Source organism: Haliaeetus albicilla, chromosome 11, assembly GCF_947461875.1.
Source record: "Haliaeetus albicilla chromosome 11, bHalAlb1.1, whole genome shotgun sequence".
In the NCBI taxonomy this organism is placed as follows: domain Eukaryota; kingdom Metazoa; phylum Chordata; class Aves; order Accipitriformes; family Accipitridae; genus Haliaeetus; species Haliaeetus albicilla.
The window spans coordinates 26,384,183-26,401,517 of NC_091493.1; the positions used below are offsets into that span (position 1 = coordinate 26,384,183).

At 41.3% G+C, this 17,335-nt stretch overlaps 1 protein-coding gene across 7 annotated transcripts in view; it reads right to left on the bottom strand.

The window, feature by feature from the left end:
* Nucleotides 1–17,335, bottom strand: part of BTRC (beta-transducin repeat containing E3 ubiquitin protein ligase) — a 123,594-nt gene that overhangs the window by 75,322 nt on the left and 30,937 nt on the right. The window lies entirely within an intron of this gene.

The window sequence follows — 17,335 nt, forward strand, 5'->3', positions numbered from 1 at the left end:
TAAAGACAAGCTATAGTTTACCTCAGGACATGCACAGTCAAACATTTGGTTAAAAACTGCTGAGTACGTGGTGGGAATCCTGTCCGCACTGCCAAAGTCATCTACTCTGGAGGACAGCATTCCTTTGCACAGGTTCTGCCACCACATTGACAATGACAGCCAGCTTTGGAGGAATCACACACACACATCTAAAATCAGTTTGATCACCACAGTATTCGTAGCCCTAGGCCACATTCCCATGCATTCAGTAGTGAGCAACTAAACAGGTTTTAAAGAGATACAGAAAAACTGCTTAGGGAGAGCTCTGCCAGGAAAAGGGTGGTTTTGCAGTTACTTGCAGACAAGCTCAGGAGCGTGTATTTTAAGGCAGAAGTTTGCATTCTGTACCTCTCCCCCCTCATCCCCCAAATAACCTGTACTTTGCTGAGCAGGGCTCTGCCCAGTTTCTCACAGAGCCAGCTTCCAGCCCAACACCTCAGGAGACAGAAGTGGCATCTGTTGGCAACGGCGGAGCTAGACCCTGTGAACAGCCAGCATGGCACAGCAGGGCTAGCAGAAAGCAAGCGGGCTGCAGGAAGCCATCAGAAGAGCAGTGTGCTCATGTACACACTGCAGTGCTCCGTGATGAGGCACCGTCTAGGCAGCTCAGGTTTGCTGGTCTGGTGAAGGGGAAGAAAAGGTACAGCCAGAAGGTAGGGCAGAGGTAGAAGCTCTTTGCTGAGAAACGGCAGATATGGGCGGGGGGGGGGGGGGGGGGGGAACATAGCAGAAAAAAAACCAACACTTGGGACGTCATCAACTGGTCAGGAGGATTCTGTGTAAATCAAGGCTTGCAGACCAACTAGTGATTTGGGTTTGGTTTTTTTTTTTTAAACAAGATACAGAACCCGCAAGGCACCATGACATCTGGGATGCTGTAACCAGGGTTTTATAATGGAAATCAATCCTAAACAAGCCTGATAAATCGCTGTAAAAGGCCAGCTTTTAAAAGTTTTCATATGAGGTCTCAGCCAGGACCAAGTTATTACATTAAATCCAGCTCAGAAAGGACTGTGATCGTAAAAACATACAAGCTAGAATCACGTATCTCCAAAAAGGAAGGTCAGACATTAAAGCTGTTCTTTTCTGCTTGTGAAATACAGTTTAGTAAGTGGTTAATTCAAGTAAGGATTTTAATTTTTGCACTTTTGAGAAACAGACCAAGTGCAAGAAACGTTCTGAGGTGAATTACTATACATTTCCAGGAAATGCATTTTGCTGGGGGGGCCGGGGGATGGTGAGGGCATTGTTTACTATTTCTGGATGCTTTTTCAACATCCACCCCCTTCCCTATGAGAAATGCCAAAATGATCTCCCCTTCCCAATAACCTTTCTATGACAGTGAAATCTTACATTCTTCTCGCCTTTCAAAGCCATTAAGGATCCTCCCTCAAAAAACATCCAAAAACAGGAAAATCAATGCTGCTGATGAACTGTCAGCCCTTATTTTGAAATTTCTAGTTACTGCAAAGCATGAAGTTATCTACTTTTTCTTTAAGCTGAGCATCTAATTTTAAGAGCAAGCAGAGGACCATTTTGCATTCATTATCTTTATAGGTGGCAAGGCTAAGAGGTTGGCTGAACAAAGACCAGACAAAGACTGCCAAGTGCATATGGTGGTTCACAGCTTGGCGTCTCACCATTCTACAGCACCAACACAGCAGCTCCGATAGCAGACTATTAAAGAGGAGCGCTGCTCATGCACTTTTGTCGGCAAGTAAGTTACGCTTGGTGAAGACAGAATGACTGGAAAGCATTACACTTAAGAAAAAGCACAGATGTTTATAACTCCCGCTCATTTCTCAGGAATAGGAAATCCATCAATCCAGGTGCAGGTACAAGACCCTGCATACTTCAAGACTAACTGTAGCTGTGTGGAAGTGAATTTCACTTGATAGGGCAACACTTAGCCATGGCCATGGGAAGGGCATAATGTAATCGACTGAAATGGTACATCTATATATTTCTCCTTGCTGAACAAGGTGGGAGGAGGGATAAACATGTGCGAGGTCAGAATAAGGTTTGCTTCAGCAGGACTTCAGTGATGCTCTCGGCCGAAGAGAGGCAGACAAAGGGAGGAACTGCTCTGAGCACCCTCTCGTGGTTACTGAAATGCATGTCTCGGGCACAGACCTGGAAAGAAGCATTTGCTATCCAGACGGTAAGTTGGGTGTACTCACTGGGAATATTAAAGACCTGCAGCAACTGTACTTGATATGATGGAAGTTGTTAGGGTGAAAGAAGTGAAGAAAACCAGTGCATACAGAAGCTGAAAAGCCATACAAACTCCCTTCCGTCAGGGAAAATTTTTAAATCCCACAGGCAAGCCTTCCTTCATAGACTAAAGCCAGACTAGGCAAAAGTGTTTGCACTTGCATGCAGGGGTCTCTCCTTTTGACCAAATACAAGCAAGATAAGATGAGAAGTGCTGATGTCTCCAAAGCACAAACTGATCAATCTTGGTGAGATAAATACTGCCCCCCCACCTTTCCACAGACACGTAAAAATTTTTTTTTATTATTTGCCCAAGGTCACACAATGACAGTGGAAGTGTTAGGAAGAGAAGCCACAAAACCCAAGCTCATAGTTCCTGTAACCTTCAAAATTTCTCTCTAGCAGAAGGTTCCTGTAAAGGGGCTCTGCCCTCCATAGCTCATTTTTCCTAAAATGGCTACTGTCTGTAACGAGATCCTTTTAAATCTGATTTGCATTTAAAACTTCAGCCTGTAATTAACAGAATATAACTCCATGGCAGGTTGTCTTAAAGACCACTACAAAATTATTACTATTTAACTCTCCCCATGAAGCCTCTTCCACCACTAAACACAACATGCTACAATGCATACGAAATCCCTAGACTGAAGCATTTGACGGGAGATGACATGCAGTATTTTGTGTACACAGCCCAGCAAAACACTGCTGGGAATGAGATATAATACACAGAGAAATGCACTCCCAGGGACTACCAATTGGGCAGAGCTACCTTTAGTACCGCCTTGCTCGTCGTGGTGGAAATCAAACCCCTGCCAACTGAGGGAGGCTTTCTTTGGTGCTGTTCTGCCCTGCACTAATTATAAAAGAGTACAGACGCAGCCTTTTTCCAAGCGTGGGGAGGTGGGGGTGGGGGAAAAGCGTGTGTCTATGCGAAGAGCACAACTATTTTTTATGCTTTCAAATTCTTAATCCTGTTTGGAGCTGTCAGTGGGGGTTAATGGAAGCCTTGGATAGGAGAATTCCAATCTGGTTGGCAGATGGATAGGTTGGTTATAGCTGCATAACTATGTCTTGCCTGCAGGCACAATTCAGAACACTGTTAAAGCAATATAAAGTCTCTGTCAAGCTGAACCATTTGGATCAGTAGCAAGGAGAAATAATAATAAAAAAAGGAGTTCATTTCTGGGCCTTGTGCGTTTATGCTAGTATGCAGAAACTGATTAATTGTCATCGTGTGCTGGTCTGCTATACCTCGGATTTCTACTTCTGGAGTAGATTTTGCATGCTAATATAATCATTCTCCCTCTTGAGACATTAGCAAATAATCAAATGAAAAACAGGATCATAATTTACTGAGATTCGGGCAATTCTCTATGCAAATTTGACTTGTTATTGCTGCTGCCTCGTTAATCTGAATGCCTTTGACAAACTCCTTTGATTTATGAACTCATGACAACTCCAATGTGTATATATTTTGCTAGATTGACATTATCATTAAGAGTGGGTGGACTGAGCTCACATGAATGGCTGATTTTATTCGCTGGTGTCTGCTGCTCAACAGCTGAGCATCTCCTTCTCACAAAGCCCCTGAGCGCCAGGCTCTTCCCATCTACCCATCCATTCATCATCTCGATGTTAATTGGCCCAGGCTTTAAGCAAATTTTCAACACGATTTAAAGGCACGATGACACTGATTACTGACCCTCTGCCATACGGTGCCTATTGATTAACCTGACAGAGATGATGAGCTTGAGGGAAACTAGGTGTATGCGGACCTCGGGGGGGGGGGGGAGGAATAATATATTGTTTATGCAGGCAAAACACTTGTCATTATCCCAAAGGCCAGAATTTGTGCTGCACTGGCCCTTAAAACACACTATTGCTTTAAACACCTGCATCCAATACAGAAAATGCTTGCTTGCTGTGGAAAAATGATTACAAATTTGATGTCATGTGCAGTCTGTATTTTAATCGAGTTCCCTGATAAATAGACCCCCTCAAGCCAATCAAGTCTTGCTCTAGCCATTGCGTGTGTATACATCGGTTCAAACAGAAGCCTGGGCAGGGTGTGTTTTTAGTGGTATCAGCAGATCCAACCGCATGTAGGAAATCTACTTGGGTATTTCAGGTCTCTAAGCAAATAATACAGTGGGAACACAGTGTCCAAACAGTTACAGTAGAGTAAATGTTTCAAGGGCAACTGGATGCCAGACATAGCTGTCTCGCTATTTCTGTTGCCACATTAAAAGAGGTGCTTTAGCACACACCAGTGAAATAGCGCATTCCCCCTTTTCTAGTGCAAACTGTTGATAGGACCTGACCCTCAAGCTCCTAGGCGCACTGAGTGAACGTAGCATTTTATCAGAGCTTGAAAATAACTGACATCCTCTTTCATGTTTCTTGAAGTGTCCCTGCGCTGCACTTGGTCCTCCTCACCAAGGACAGAGGGGTACTGCCTCAGCCAAGAGGGAGCCGCTGAATAAAGTAGGTACATCAGCATTCTGCCTGCAAACTGGTGCTATATGAAAGGAAAAGGAAGCAGAAGGCCTGTTTAACCCCCACCCAGCCCCAGATATAGTCTGTCAGTCAATGCACACTGTTGTTCTTCCCCAATTCACGCCAGCAGCCTGCCAGCAGTCAGGATGTTTCTTTGAGGGGGGAGATTTGGGAGGGAGGGGACATTGCCCCAAGATGCTACAAAGTTAGCTGTCTTCTAGTTTGCATCAATTTATTGCAGAAAACAGGACAAGGAATCATTGGGTAAAAGTATGCAGAAATTAGCTGCAATTGCCTGATGCCCACATCAGCCAGAGTGGACTGAAAAGTGAAAAGGGATGGAGGGAGGAGAGAAAAAAGAGAAAGAGAGAGAGATGTGTGGAAATAAGTGACAGTCTAAGACTAGAGGCACATATAAGCCTTACGTTCCCTTTCCAATAACCTTTGTAAGTGATAGATGAGTCCAAGCCCATTGTTATCGTTAAGGGACTGTCAGCATCCTGATTTTATAAATGCTGTCTGTCAGTTTATAAATATCTCGGCCATTTCAAACAGTGCTAGGATGAATCCTGGCATAGCCTATGTCAGCCTGAAAGCAGTATTACCGTTCAAAAAAAATATGGGTCTAACATCCGCTAAAAACATTTAAAGATAGTTGCTTCTTTTTCTCCTATCATGAGGCCTGAAACATTCAAATTCATGCTTATTTGGCTAGTCACTACAATATATAACATTGGTAATGTTCTTTGAGAAAAACAAGCATGAAAGCTGCAAGTTTGAAGGCAATTCTCTGCCTGTTCGGTAGATAAAACAAAAATGACAGCTGTAACACACAGGGAGATCCACAGCAATGAAAATGCAGAGATAAGTATCAGACCCCATTCCTCCTTGGCATTTGCTGCTCTGAACATTCACCGAGATTAGATCCTCTTAGAGAACACCATAAATTGCAATGTGTAGGCACAAGGGGGTGACTTCAGCCCGGAATGAAGACACAGACAAGTTTCCCAGCTCCTACAAGTTTAAAGTTAAATGGTACTTTTGTAAGGGGTTTATGGCTAAACATTAGAATGATGGAAGGAGAGGGCAGAGAAACTGCAGCCTGCCTTGCAGTGACTGATATTGGAAAAGGAAAGGGAATAAGCTAAACTGGCCTTCCAGTTCAGTGCCTGCTTTGCAGACTGGTGTGCACATGTGTACCATGTTTATATATCTATTACCTTGTTAGCTGCACAGAATCCTGGCTTTTTTTCCTCCCATACTTTTATGAACTCCCCATGATAAGGACTTCACCCCCAACCTCAACGTTTGTGTGGTGCCTAAAGGAAGTTTAAATTCATGCCCAAGGAGCTCAGGTACCTACTATAACCTAAATTCTTAAAACTGAAGCTCTAACAGCAGTGAAAATGGAAAAGTACAATACTGCCCCTCCAAACAGACACATACATGCATGTTCACACAAGTCCTAGTTTGGTCTGCACGCATGTTAATGCTGCCCACAATAACAAAAGTTTCAACAACCTTTTTTGCAGTTGCAAAACAGGACAAGATTCTGTTTTTTACTTCTGTAGAACAGATCCTTCGTATTTTTCCTTATTTTTCATTCAAATCAATAATTAGAAAAATACACATTTTCAAAGCAATGAGACTTGATAATGGAACTTCATGACCTCAAGAAGAGTTTCTTACCAAGTTATTTAACTTATTAATTATTAGTTAGTTGTAAAGGGTAATTTAAGGGTGTGGAGAGTCTTAGCATTACTAGAAGAACAGAAAATTCAGTTTAATGTTAAAATACCAAAAGCCAGCACAAATATCAAAGATCTGATGAACAGAAGCATTTTGAAGAGCACAAATCTAGTCGTAGTTAAAAAATAAACAGAAATCCAGATGCTGGGAACAAGCCATTTAGGGAAATTTTTAAAAGCTAGCTTCACTTCATATACATTTCTCAAATGAGAGTGAGAGAGACAGAGAAAGAGAGAGAGAAAAAATATGGCTAATGAGAACAGTCTTTCCACATTCCCCAGGAAGCAGCTCTGCTTAACATTTCTGTTCTGTGAATTTAAGAGAGTCAGCAGTGGTAAATTTGTTTTTAATATTCAAGCTTTCAAGCCTTGCAAGCTAGTTGGCCAATGGCCCTTTCTATTCCAATGTTTGTTGGTGCCTTATTTACACAAGCATTACATCCGGAGAGCCTTTGAATATAATTTCACGTGGATTAAGGGAAGAACATTTGCTTCTGCTAATCAGGACATCTGGTTATTTTTGTAACTCACAGACATCTGCATTAGGCAGTTTGACTTCCCCATTCCTCATAACAAGGTTAGAGCTTAAGAAGCCTCAAGGACCTCTAGTTGAATTTTAGTGTTTGCATTTTCTCACAGCCAGGTCTGTTTCAGAATTTCTTTTCCTAAATAGCACAAATCGATCAGCACCTTCACAGGTATACACATGCTTTTATAGCTAGCACTTTCTATGCATGATTTTATAGCATGTATCTTGTACTCCACAATTTTATAGTAGTTCAAAGCTATCTACATCTTTTTAAGGAACAGAAAGCACATATTCTCAAAAACCATGGATGAAAACATCCAATTAACCTTATGATACACATAACATGGGTGTACTTCCAAATATTCAACCAGGCCACTTATGTAAGACTGGTGTCAGGACTTGTTCTGAATCTTATTATCACTGTGCTTTGGTTTGTCTCTTACTAGCAAGTTGTCCTGCAAATCTGTTCCCCTCACTGAACAAAAGAGTATTCTTCCCTTTCTATTCTTCAGGACAACCTTAATGATTTCTCCAATCTTTTAAATTCATGCTCAAATTCTTCTTTAAACAGTTTCAAGTGAGGTTAAATTTCTCTGCCAGACATTGTGCCACACATACTTCAGAAAGAGGGATTTCAAATGCAACAGAAGCCTTTTGGAGAAGAGCTGAATCAATCAAGGCTTGGCTCTCACTTCTTTGCTGCTTTCATTTTGCTACATTCCTTTCACAAAAATTCATTTTCAACACTCATCCCAGAGTGTTAAAGTACTGAAGTTTGAAATTATACACTCTCATTCTCAGTTCGCAGGATTCTTCTCTCCCCGCCCACAAATCATAGCTTTTATCAGTGCCTTTGTTATGCTGGAATAAGATGTTTTCTTGATTTTTAACCCTACATGGGGGGGGGGGGGAGCACAAAGTCAGCTTTTACAGGCTCTGAACATAAGCCAACATCCAAAAAAGATGTAAAAAACATATTTCTAGTACTAACAAGAGTTAGCAGGAGCCAACGGATCCGGGGAGAGTTTTTAAAAACTTTTTATTTATTAAAATTCTCTAGATACAGATTAACTTTCTTTGTACAATATTTATTACAGCTTCATCTGCATAGAAGCTACAAGTGCTCTGAGAAATGGATTGTAAAATTGGCTAGTTTTGCTGTAGATTTCATGTCCTTCTTGAAGCATTATTTTCTAACTTTTTATAACTACTTCCCTCAAAGCAGCAACACCGTCTCACTGGTCTCACTATCCCCTTCCCCTCCCATCCCTGGTCATTGCCTACACTTACTATTTGGATTTTTTTTTTTTTTTTTTTTTCAAAACCTCTCATTCTGAGCTTTCCTATCAAGTAGGCAAAAAGACCTCCACTTCTCATCCCACCCATTCCTTAGAGCCTGTGGTCTTCTCACTCCCAAACACCTAACTCAATCACATTGTCCTCATCGCACTATACTGTTTTATGCTTTTCTTGTTTTTTCCTTCCTATTTTTCATTTCAGGAAAGGGGAAAAGGAGATACAAAACAAAGGTATGAAGCAGAAGTTGTGTGCCCAAAGTCAAAATGACAGCATGGGGGAACAAACCCCAAATTCTGTCCCCCACACTGTGTTAACTTTTTAGGCACAGTTCCTCCCCCAAATAGCAAATGAAAGCAGCTCACTTGCTTAAAGAAATGGCTACTCAGTGATTTCACTGCAGTGTTAGATTGACTTGAATTCACAGCATATTGTCTACACCACAGTATGTAGAGGCAACCATATCTTTTTATCTTAGACAATGTGAGCCACATGACCCTGCAGCCAAAGCAACTTGGTTTTCAATCTCGAACAGGTTCAAAATACCTACAGAGTCACCATGGAGCAGTTCAGGTGACATAGCTCCACCTCCCCAACGTGCCTCACAGTAGTAATTTGTCCATACAGGCAGAGCGCAGTGCTTTTTCCGGCTTCCAAAGTTACATTCATTACAGGAAGCATCATCCACCACTGGAGTATGGGGCAAATTTAGTTAGCTTCCAATACATGTTGTGTTTACATCCACACAGTGCTGTTGAAAAACCTCACTGCTGATAAAAAAAAAGTGTGAATCTAAACATGTCCCAACCTTCCATCACATCAAGCAAAAAAATTTATGATCTTCTAATAAAAGAATGGAAAATTACAGATTAGGCACTGCACATTATAACATTTGGCTAGCAAGCACCACGGCCTTTTAACAGCTGCCACCCAAGAAACAAACCCCTGCGTCCTCCCGATTTGGCTAGACCAAATTTGAATATGGCAACACAACAGCCCCTCCTGTAACATTTCAATTTAAAAGCTCACTATTAGGTTCTGCTATTACAAAAATAATTCAAACTCTGAAATGCCATTTCCTTGAACTAGAGCAAGGATTTACAAAATGTTATTACAAATCTCACTCTGCTGGGTAAGGAAGAGGAGTTGGACCTGCTATGGAGACCTTCAAATGGGGTGAGTAGTCAAGCAATCAAAGAAGGAAAGATAGAAGGTGTATATAGTGTCTCGCCTTCAGATACCTTGGGGCTAGCAAACATTTTGTTCCTATAGGAAATTATATAGCTCTAGATCACTACCTATTGAGATCCACTATTCACAGCTTTTTGCTACAACATGAATGGCTTATTAAACCTACAACATATCTGTTTTAGTTAACTTCTTGGTGGAGAGGGGCCAGGAAAACAAAATGTACTTAAATGCTGAATTTTTTTTCCAGGCTGAATGCCTTTCATCCAATAAGACATTCAAAGCAGTGACCCAGCAAATGGATTGAAAAAGCAATCTTCCGTCTCAGTGCCGCATTATCATTCCTATTCAGTATTCTCGGTGAGATATCTCAATCAGCTGGATGTGTGTGTAAGTGACAGCGCAGCCCATTGCTGGGTTAATTAAACATTTGACTTTAACACCCTCCCCATCATTAAGCAAATAAAAACAGATAATTCAAACTGCACTTCATCCATGGGGTACACAACATACATGTCAAAATTAAGAGAGTCCAAGGCCCTCAGGGAGTTCTACTCGGGGAGGTAATCAGTTTAAATCTTATCTGGTTTATCAATTATTCTATTGATTAAAGCAGGGTGATTATACAAAACTCCCTCTTGCCACATGGGATACATGTCAGCAGAGCAGGACAACATAGGGAGGCTCAAAAACGATTTAAAGAAAATACAGACAGATGAATAACAGTCTATTAGTACATGCCAGCAATCCATAGATGGAAAGCCTGATTCTTCTTTTTAAGCAAGTGAATTAAAGTCCTTCCAAATTAGAGTGCCAATGTTGCTACCTCATCTGCTTTAAAATCACATCTATATGTTGAAAGAGCAGCCTTTCTTCGTTTTAAGCAGGTGATTTCTTGCCCAGTATTTGAGACATGTTTTATTGATACTGGTCTTGGAACATAACAAAGACACGAAACACAAGGAATCCCAGACTTTTAAAAGGCATTATACTTATCTATCAATGACTCTCAAAAAGTGGATGAAAAGGGCATTCTCAGCACTTGAACTCTCCCACATACGTACATGACATAGTCATAAGTAAAATGCTGTATTTTAACAATTAAAGTGTGACAGCTTATCTTAGATCTAACAAGATTGTCCTTTGGAGTTTGAGATTTTTTTGCTTTGCAGCCCTCCAAAGTGAGACACTAGCAGCTGTGGGAGCTGCCACTGCCACATTCTCCTCATTTTCAACAAGCCCTCACATGAAATCCCACCACAGTAGTCCTTATTGCAACTTCTCTCTTGCATACAGCCACAGTACACAAAGCAATTCCAGTTACTTTTCATTTTTTGTTTCCAGATGAAGAAAGGTTCAAAGGACCTCTGTCTCTCCCAAGATCTGTTCATGTCCTGATCTGTGAGCACAGTCCCACCTCTGCTATCTTCCCAGTAACATTTTCTTTCAAGTTTTATTGTCATATCCTAAACTGGATCCTAAACTGGCCTGTACAAGACCTTGACTTACACATACAAACCAGGGACCTTTTAAAAATGAAACACTGCAGTCTAGGAAAAAACAACAATTGAAATTTATTTCTAAAAGTTCCCTCAAAGCAAACAATTAGCAGCAGAAGAAAGATTAGCTTTAAACCAGGGACCTTCTCCCGCCCCCCCTTAACATCTCCTACAATCTGTTCCATAATGGTCAGACTGGTAGCACAAACTAATTGTTAGTCATCTCATCACATCTCAATTTTTAACCAGGACAGAGGGTGCGAACCACAGTGGTCAAAACATCGACAAGCTGGAGAGCCCCAATGCCCCACTGGCCAGTGCTGTTGGAGTTGTAGTCACAGAAATTTTAAGAAACAAGAATAGCTAAAAAGCAGGGCTGAGGTATGTTCTTGCCCTTCGCTTTCAGAAACAGATTATATGCCACTCCATATTGGCACTGTGTGTGCATCCAACCATACTTCAGCCTCTTCTTTGTAGATCTCTTTTCTTTGGAAGCAAACTAGAAGCCTGCATTAGCATGCTGTATTTTACTCTCACCACTAGAAATACTGAGGGTGCTATTTGTAATTGTATTCTTTTAAGAGGTTTGTTCTCTGCAGCTGTTTTCTGCTTGCAGTGTATTTTGTGTAATCAGCACATCATCATAAATACATTGGCTGTTCCCCCGAGGGAAGCTGTCACTGTTTAATTTACAGAACAACCTGGCCAATGTGAATTCTAACACTACAGCACTATGGCAAGAAGTTACCACACTTGGAAAAACAGGTTTCTATGAATTTTTATATCAAGAGCTGGTCCCAGGACAATTTAGGTTCTAGAAATAGATTGTTTTTAAAACCACTTTATACACTGGATGGAATGGATTCTTTCCCACTTACAGCCTCTTAAGGCAGCACCAACTCACTCCCACATTATTTTAAAGGTGACAACCCCAATCCCTCCAACACGACCACCTTCACTTCTAACTTCTACCAAAAGAAGGGACTGTATGTAGGTGTCTGATACTACACACCAATTTTATTTATTTATTTATTTTAAATTAAGAACAACCCAAACCATCGTGTTAGTTGTCTTCATTTCAACAAGGGAACATACTCTGTTGCAAGGTCAAATGTTATTACCTACATCAAAGAGTTGCTGCATAGTTTATTACTCTGAAGATGCCGTAGAAGAGCAAGGCATATTCCTGAAAGAGTAAAAACGTATGCAGTTTTATTGGCTGAATGAAGAGTTGCTTCCTTTGTTTGCTGGGTATACGGTTGTATTTTGAGAGAATAAATCACAAGGATTTTTGTAGAAGGTAGGCAGAAGCGGATGGTTGATCTTACTATATACAGACACAATTCAGAAAATTCCATAATGGTACCAAATCATATTGGAAATCATTTAAGAACTAAACATGAACCTCAAATAAACATTTGGGCATGACCAATGAGTAACTTGGATATTTCATTAACAATGGCTACTAGAAGCAGTCTACCTGACTACTTGGAAAGGGAGCCAAGAAGGCTGACAACCTGATTTTATTTTTTTGTATATATATATTAAAAATAAAAATGCTAAAGAGAAACAACCACAAATGTAAATAAAATCAAAACCAATTTAATGTATAAATTTGTTCTGGAATTCTCCTCCAAAAGCAACACAAAACTATTTCATAAATTAAAAAAAAAAAACAAAAACCAAATGCTCTGCATTTTGGGGGGCAGCAGGTTGTTAAACAAATTTCAATGAAACTGAAAATTCCCAAGTTCTGTGTACAGCAGCACTTTGCTGATTCTCAGTGGTAATTAGAAGCCCTGTTTAACATCACCAGACACAGGGCAAGTATACAAATGCAATAAAAAAAAGAATCATGCACATCACAGAGTATTGTTTATGTATTTTGACAAGCATAGTTTAATTTTACTTAGTTTGTAGAGCATTCTAGTAAATTATTTTCATCTATTTGAAAAGTAACAAAATCTAAGGAACAACCATTGAAGCAAAATAAATACCATTGTGTCTCTGATATGGTTTATGAGAATGATCTACCAAACATACAGAAAGCGGAGTGGAAACGGCTGAAATTTTATGAAGAACTGAGTCATCTGATTGTCTATAGAAGAAAGAATACAGGAAAAATAATACCTGACTATTTTTATGCACCATGTAAGTAGTAGCCAACAGAAAGCAGAAGAAATAAAAAGAAACCCACCCGACACAGTGTAGCAAAGAAAGTATCTCTTCAAGCTGTGAATTTTAAGATTAGGAAGTGCATTTCTACTCTGAATGTTTGGGTTTGTGCCCCTGAAATGTGCATGTGGTCACATAAATACCTGATTTCAAGAAGAAATATTTCATTTTGTTCTCCCTACACACACATTCAGAACTACCTTCTGCATGTTGTATTTCCCAAGAGTCACTGAATTCTGACTAATGTTGGCTTAACTGCTGGGTGATAAAGTACTTCATGACTTCTCCAAATTTGTGGTAAAATTCCATATTTTCATTTTTAAATTACTATTATTACTTAATGTTGTATTAGCTCTTTGCAGAAGAGTTATGCAGAAATAGGCAAACTTGAGCTTGTGCAACTGGCTCCCTCTGAAGCGCGGCCCATAGAGCCATCAGATTCAAAACGATAACCGAGCCAAGTGATTTACAGCAGACTATGCTGGTGCTAAACACACAGAAACGTTTGTAATTGCTGCGAGGGGACTGCAGTGGGGTACACTTAACGCCTCCTTTCTTCACATAAGGCAAGAAAGATCAAGATTAGACGTTGGAAGAGCATGGAAAAGTCACTAAAACGTTAATTTAAAAAATAACACACGAAATAGCACGAAGAAGCGGGTTCGTTACAGACCTCGGACCGCCCTGGGCTGACGGGAACGGCTCGGAGGAGCCGAGCCGCGGGCTGTGGGCAGGCCTGGCCGTCCCCGCCGCCCCTGCAGTACCCGCCGGGGCCGTGAGAGGGCAGCACAGTACGCGGGATGGCCGAGCCCCCCCCCCCGCCCCCGCCCGCCCGGCTCCCGGACACATGCGCGGTGGCGCGTGCGCGCACACGCACAGCCTGATTCTAATTCAATTAGTGCAGCCTGCAACTCCAGAAAAGAGTAATTCAATTAGTGCATTGTGCAGCTCTACAATACCTCCAAGCAGATGTTCACAATCCTGAGGAACTGGAGCTAGCTTTAAAAATACCTGTATGCCTTCAATGTGGCGCTGCATATGCCATTTGTCACTACGGCTTTACACACCTTTCTGACTTCTAACAAGGGAGGAAAGAAACCTCGGATGAGTTTGGTTTCATTTTTTAGACTAATCAGCCGAAGTAATGCCGGCGAGCTAAAGACCTTGCCCTCTCCTTATCAGGAAGGGCACGTTAGGTAGTAACAAGATCATTAATGCAGAGGCTGAAGGAGGGGAGGCCTTTTAGCTACAACGCAGTTTAAATTAACCATCATGCTGGGCATACCGGAGTGGTATTTCTCAGTGACAGATACTGTCACACTTCTTGATACTCAGACTGAGGAATTGCATATGCAACTCTTGACAATCAATACGGGTGCAGAATAAATGCCAATTTCTTATTACTAAATTGTAACGTACTACCAAAAAAACCCCAAACCGTCTCCACTGATCCGCAGAGGATGACTCCTTTGCCACCTGAAAGGAGGGAAGCGTCTCTTGTCATTGCTATTACCCAAGAGCTGAGATCCTGCAGCACAACCCAGGAGCTCTCAGAGTTTGGTTGGCTTCCCAGAATCACCAAGTAACAGCACAGGTTATGCCCCCAGCCAGACAAGGCCATTAGATTTAAAGGGGGATAAACCCTAAATATGTTTAACAAAGCTGCTCTGTAGTCACTGGGCATTTACTTCATATTAAAAAAAAAAATAAATTAAAAAAAAAATCCCCAGCTAAGATAACCCTCTTGGTCCTCCTACAGTGAAGCTCCCAAAAGTCTGAACCACAGATGGGGGCTGGAGACAAGTGCAAGAATTACGCAATTAATCCAGCTTCATTTCTGCTCCTTCTCGTATCCCCTCTCATGCTTTTATAATTGCTCTTGCCAGGTGCTAAGATGAGGAGAAAGGGAAGAAACTGCTGCCCAACACCTCCAACAAGAAACTTTGCTTAAAAAAACCCAGGTGTCACATTGTGGCAGTTCAATATTTCATAGCCAATACAAGGAATGTGCAACAACACTGCAACTTTAAATCTTTGCCTCCTGTGTCAGTCTCTCTCCTCTCATTGTAATGCCAAAGGGAACAGCAATCAGAGTGGAGATGTTCAACGTGATAGAGGTCAGGACACCAGTGGATCAACGTACCAGAAACACGACCTTGTTTATTTTTTTCCCCGGTATTATTGTTTACAGGGTGCTTTGCTCATGTACCTTGTGGTTCTTAGCTAAAAGATGAAATTACAGCCCAGGATGAAGCGCTCAGGCACACATCCAATTTGTGTTTCCATCTCAGAAAACAAAAAGCTTCTGAGGCCCTCGGGCTGCCATTCAAACTTGGAGAGGCTGACATTTTTAACAGCATGAACCAGAGACTGGCAGAGGGAATGATCTAATGCATTTCTGACTTGTCAATCAAAGATCTCACCTCTGCTGTCTTGTAAACAGTTGGGGGCCACCTAACTACATTCATAACCAGGGGAGAGCCTGCCGCCAGCCGGGGGGTGCTGGAGCCACATGCTCTGGCTATTAGTCACCAAAATTATGATTCCGTTTTAGAGGCGCACTGTAAACAGCCCGCGGGCAGATTTCACACGGCCGCTGGGAGAGCATGAGGGGGGAATGCAAAGCAGGTTCGGTGAGGGCAGCCACGTCTCCACACCGATGGAGTCTATTGACTGGACACCCCATCTCTCTCCCAATTAAGAGACAGAACTACGCACACCAGCAAACATTGGCTCCAAAGCCGATTTCCTTCAAACTCCTTTCTCACAAACACATTTCTGAGCATGCACAATTTGCCCAGCCCAAGACTTTAGCTTTAACCTCCTGTATAACCATAAATAATGTACTCCTACTCACATTTACACTGCATTTCCCAGCAATAAGATGTCAACTTTTAAGGCAAAAATGCATGAACAGGCTAAGGAAATTCAGAGAGACAACTGTTTCTAACAATTTACTGACAATGCTTCTTTACCAAATACTCTACTTCCTAACACAAAAATATAAACATTAGGGAAAAAAAATAGATGTAAAATTCATTTGAGAAATGAGTTTGTCTCTGCCTCATGGCTGCAACAGGCTTCCGTCACTACAGGCTGTTTACATCTTTCATACTCTCACCTTTCTCCAAAAGCGATCTCAGTCCAAAGAAAGGAGTGCTGTACACCATGTCATGCTGCACAACCTCAAGTGCATGCCTGTTTACTTCAATTTACCTAGCACAGTACACCCGTGCTTTCCTCAACCAGGACACAGCTTTCTGCCAAGACCAAAGACGACACACCTTGCTTCTGCAAAACCACACAGAAGGCAGTCCCCTTCATCTGATAAACTCTGATGTGCAGTTCTTGATGATCAAGACCTTCACTTCAGTTAAGGGAAAATGTGAATTTCTGGCATTCTAGAGACACTTGTGTATTCAACAAGATGCTGCTACCTCCACCACAAAAGTTAATCCTCCTCTTTGACTACAAGTGCCTGTTACAGAAATAGAGTTTCAGATCTGGCAAAATAAAGGTGACAAGACAACTCTTTTGCTTTTTCACTGGTGCCTAGGCTCCAAAGAAGTAAAAGCATGACTGTTGTCCCCAAAAGTTTACAGTCTAAACTGGAGCTGATATTCGTGATGGGTGTCAATTAGGTAAAAAGGAAGCGCTGGACTGTTCTCTGTGATTACCCTGATACATAACCTTTGGCAAGACTTTCAAATTGCTCTTCAAGCCTCCTCATTTATATAATAGCTTACAGAAATAAATTCAAGGAAGTACTGTGGTCTTCTGCAAACCTGGAAGGATTAATACAATCATTTCCTTGGCATACTTGATCGGTGTAATTATAAATTAGAATTTTCAGAGAACTGCGACTATTAAAAGCAACATAAACAGAGCCTTGTGAGCACGCATAAAAAGTATTTCAAAAGGGAAAGTAATTATCTTCAAATGAAAAATATAATGAAAACAGACACCTGTTGGCACATCTGGAAACTTCCAAAGCATGGATTTCTAGGAAAAAGAATATACTCTGCATAATTTTTTTTTTAATTATTAAGAGAATCTACACACAACCTAGTTTTCAATTGCTTTGCAGAATAACAGTACAGTAAAATTTGGCACCCAAGACACTGAAAATAGAATGGATGGCCTTTTTCTCT